Below are 5,000 nucleotides of genomic sequence, written 5' to 3'. Positions count from 1 at the left end.
TCGGCCGGCGCTTTTGAACTACTTGCTGCATCGGCTGTGGGTATCCGTTTATTGTTCTGCATGTATGGGTGGTTAGAGGAGGTCGGGGTCTACAATAGGGTATAAGTGTCCCGGCTGTGCGTGGTGTTTTGGCGGAGAGATGGAGCGCGCAAAACGGCAACTGCGACCTACTTTGACCGCGTGGTGCCTCGGCTGTGGGTCTCGGATCCAGGATCCACTCGGATAGGTTTGTAGAGGTGGACGTGGTCTACGATTGGGTATAAGTGTCCCGGCTGTGCGTGGTGTTTTCGCGGAGATATCCACCTCGCAAAACGGCGCTTCCGTTTAAGGAAACAGAGTTTTGGCGCTCGTCTTTCGCAGCGCAGCCCAGTAACGTCCCCTACCTTAAGAGAGTCCTCGTTACTCCCGCCGTTTACCCGCGCGATATGGATCCTGGTTCTGGATCTCGCATCCAGGATCCACTCGGATAGGTTTGTAGAGGTAGACGTATTATACAATTAGGTATGAGTATCCCGGCTGTGCGTTGTGTATTCGCGGAGATATCCATCTCGCAAAACGATATAAAAACGGCTGTGATTTTGTCAGAGTATGAAGATCGCCCGGCGCTTTTTGTCAGAGTATGAAGATCGGTCGGCGGTTTTCAAATACGTGCTGCCTCGGCTGTGGATACCCGTTTATTATTCTGCTTATATGGGTAGTTAGAGGACGTCGGGACCGTGGATTCGGTATAAGAATCCCCGCTGTGCGTTCCATTTCCGGGTAAATATGGACCGCGCAATATGGCCCCTGCGACCTACTTTGACTACATCGTGCCTCGGCTGTGGACCTCGCATCCATGATCCACTCGGATAGATTTGTAGAGGGGGACTTGGACTACAGTTAGATATAAGTGTCCCGGCTGTGCGTTGTGTATTCGCGGGGATATGGACCTCGCAAAACGGGTATTTCGTTTAAGTCTTTCGCTTTGATTTTGTCAGAGTATGAAGATCGGTCGGCTGTTTTCAAACACGCGCTGCCTCGGCTGTGGTTATCCGTTTATTATTCAGCTTACATAGTTGGTTAGAGGACGTCGGGGCCGTGTATTCAGTATAAGAATCCCCGCTGTGCGTTCTATTTCCGGGTAGATATGGCGCGCGTAATATGGTCCCTGCGACCTACTTTGACTACACCGTGCCTCGGCTGTGGACCTCGCATCCAGGATCCACTCCGATAGTTTTGTAGAGGGGGACGTGGACTACAACTGGGTATAAGTGTCCCGGCTGTGCGTTGTGTATTCGCGGAGATATGCACCTCGCAAAACGACGATTTCGTTTAAGTCTTTCGCTGTGATTTTGTCAGAGTATGAAGATCGGTCGGCTGTTTTCAAACACGCGCTGCCTCGGCTGTGGTTATCCGTTTATTATTCAGCTTACATAGTTGGTTAGAGGACGTCGGGGCCGTGTATTCAGTATAAGAATCCCCGCTGTGCGTTCTATTTCCGGGTAGATATGGCGCGCGTAATATGGTCCCTGCGACCTAATTTGACTACACCGTGCCTCGGCTGTGGACCTCGCATCCAGGATCCACTCCGATAGTTTTGTAGAGGGGGACGTGGACTACAACTGGGTATAAGTGTCCCGGCTGTGCGTTGTGTATTCGCGGAGATATGCACCTCGCAAAACGACGATTTCGTTTAAGTCTTTCGCTGTGATTTTGTCAGAGTATGAAGATCGGTCGGCTGTTTTCAAACACACGCGCTGCCTCGGCTGTGGTTATCCGTTTATTATTCAGTTTACATAGTTGGTTAGAGGACGTCGGGGCCGTGTATTCAGTATAAGAATCCCCGCTGTGCGTTCTATTTCCGGGTAGATATGGCGCGCGTAATGTGGTCCCTGCGACCTACTTTGACTACACCGTGCCTCGGCTGTGGAGGTCGCATCCATGATCCACTCGGATAGGTTTGTAGAGGTGGATGTGGTCTACGATCGGGTATAAGTGTCCCGGCTGTGCGTTGTGTATTCGCGGGGATATGGACCTCGCAAAACGGGTATTTCGTTTAAGTCTTTCGCTTTGATTTTGTCAGAGTATGAAGATCGGTCGGCGGTTTTCAAATACGCGCTGTATCGGCTGTGTGTATCCGTTTATAGGAGTGTCTAGATGGGTGGTTAGAGGACTTCCAGCTTGACAACTGGGCATGAGTATCCCCGCTGTGCGTTCTATTTCCGGGTAGATATGGCGCGCGTAATATGGTCCCTGCGACCTACTTTGACCGCGTCGTGCCTCGGCTGTGAGTGTCCGATTGTGGATCACCCTCCACATGTCTTTAGAGGTTGACGGTGGCTACACGTCGGCATAGGTGTCCCGGCTGTGCGTTGTGTATTCGCGGGGATATGGACCGCGCAAGACGGCGATTTGGTTTAAGGAAACAGAGTATTGGCGCTATCGCTGTGATTTTGTCAGAGTATGAAGATCGGTCGGCGGTTTTCAAATACGTGCTGCCTCGGCTGTGGGTACCCGTTTATTATTCTGCTTATATGGGTAGTTAGAGGACGTCGGGACCGTGTATTCAAAATAAGAATCCCCGCTGTGCGTTCCATTTCCGGGTAGATATGGCGCGCGTAATAGGGCCCCTGCGACCTACTTTGACCGCGTGGTGCCTCGGCTGTGGACCTCGCATCCAGGATCCACTCGGATAGGTTTGTAGAAGTGGACTTGGACTACAATTAGATATGAGGTTCCCGGCTGTGCGTTGTGTTTTCGCGGAGATATGGACCGCGCAAAACGGGTATTTGGTTTAAGGATTTTTCGCTGTGATTTTGTCAGAGTATGAAGATCGATCGGCGGTTTTCAAACACGCGCTGCATCGGCTGTGTGTATCCGTTTATTATTCATCTTATATGGGTGGTTAGAGGACTTCCAGCTCGACAACTGGGCATGAGTATCCCCGCTGTGCGTTCTATTTCCGGGTAGATATGGCGCGCGTAATATGGTCCCTGCGACCTACTTTGACCGACTCGTGCCTCGGCTGTGGAGGTCGCATCCAGGATCCACTCGGATGTGTTTGTAGAGGGGGACTTGGACTACAATTAGATATGAGTGTCCCGGCTGTGCGTTGTGTTTTCGCGGAGATATGGACCGCGCAAAACGGGTATTTCGTTTAAGGACATAGAGTTTTTCGCTCGGGTTTTAAAGCCGTGATAGGGGCGAAGCGCTGAAGGTTCCAGCGCTTCTGTACTTCGCCTATTACGGCTGTGACCCATTTTGGTAGGGGGTAACCAAGCCACCTTGCACACAATGATAGGAACAGACTACCCAGTGTATACTAGGGGATAGGAGCGAAGCGCTGAAGGGTCCAGCGCTTCTGGCGGTTCCCCTATGCTACAGCCGTAGTAGGGGATATGAGCGAAGCGCTGAAGGGTCCAGCGCTTCTGGCGGTTCCCCTATGTTACAGCCGTAGTAGGGACGAAGCGCTGAAGGGTCCAGCGCTTCTGGCGGTTCCCCTATGCTACAGCCGTAGTAGGGGATATGAGCGAAGCGCTGAAGGGTCCAGCGCTTCTGGCGGTTCCCCTATGTTACAGCCGTAGTAGGGACGAAGCGCTGAAGGGTCCAGCGCTTCTGGCGGTTCCCCTATGCTACAGCCGTAGTAGGGGATATGAGCGAAGCGCTGAAGGGTCCAGCGCTTCTGGCGGTCCCCCTATGCTACAGCCGTAGTAGGGGATATGAGCGAAGCGCTGAAGGGTCCAGCGCTTCTGGCGGTTCCCCTATGTTACAGCCGTAGTAGGGACGAAGCGCTGAAGGGTCCAGCGCTTCTGGCGGTTCCCCTATGCTACAGCCGTAGTAGGGGATATGAGCGAAGCGCTGAAGGGTCCAGCGCTTCTGGCGGTCCCCCTATGCTACAGCCGTAGTAGGGGATATGAGCGAAGCGCTGAAGGGTCCAGCGCTTCTGGCGGTCCCCCTATGCTACAGCCGTAGTAGGGGATATGAGCGAAGCGCTGAAGGGTCCAGCGCTTCTGGCGGTCCCCCTATGCTACAGCCGTAGTAGGGGATATGAGCGAAGCGCTGAAGGGTCCAGCGCTTCTGGCGGTCCCCCTATGCTACAGCCGTAGTAGGGGATAGGAGCGAAGCGCTGAAGGGTCCAGCGCTTCTGGCGGTCCCCCTATGCTACAGCCGTAGTAGGGGATATGAGCGAAGCGCTGAAGGGTCCAGCGCTTCTGGCGGTCCCCCTATGCTACAGCCGTAGTAGGGGATATGAGCGAAGCGCTGAAGGGTCCAGCGCTTCTGGCGGTCCCCCTATGCTACAGCCGTAGTAGGGGATATGAGCGAAGCGCTGAAGGGTCCAGCGCTTCTGGCGGTCCCCCTATGCTACAGCCGTAGTAGGGGATATGAGCGAAGCGCTGAAGGGTCCAGCGCTTCTGGCGGTCCCCCTATGCTACAGCCGTAGTAGGGGATAGGAGCGAAGCGCTGAAGGGTCCAGCGCTTCTGGCGGTTCCCCTATGCTACAGCCGTAGTAGGGGATAGGAGCGAAGCGCTGAAGGGTCCAGCGCTTCTGGCGGTCCCCCTATGCTACAGCCGTAGTAGGGGATATGAGCGAAGCGCTGAAGGGTCCAGCGCTTCTGGCGGTCCCCCTATGCTACAGCCGTAGTAGGGGATATGAGCGAAGCGCTGAAGGGTCCAGCGCTTCTGGCGGTCCCCCTATGCTACAGCCGTAGTAGGGGATAGGAGCGAAGCGCTGAAGGGTCCAGCGCTTCTGGCGGTTCCCCTATGCTACAGCCGTAGTAGGGGATAGGAGCGAAGCGCTGAAGGGTCCAGCGCTTCTGGCGGTTCCCCTATGCTACAGCCGTAGTAGGGGATAGGAGCGAAGCGCTGAAGGGTCCAGCGCTTCTGGCGGTTCCCCTATGCTACAGCCGTAGTAGGGGATATGAGCGAAGCGCTGAAGGGTCCAGCGCTTCTGGCGGTCCCCCTATGCTACAGCCGTAGTAGGGGATATGAGCGAAGCGCTGAAGGGTCCAGCGCTTCCCTAA

Source organism: Anarhichas minor, unplaced genomic scaffold (genome assembly GCF_050575085.1).
Source record: "Anarhichas minor isolate MPS153535 unplaced genomic scaffold, ASM5057508v1 ptg000213l, whole genome shotgun sequence".
NCBI classification, from domain to species: Eukaryota; Metazoa; Chordata; class Actinopteri; order Perciformes; family Anarhichadidae; genus Anarhichas; species Anarhichas minor.
The sequence above is the reverse complement of the archived record's forward strand: the minus strand, read 5'-3'. Positions refer to the sequence as shown.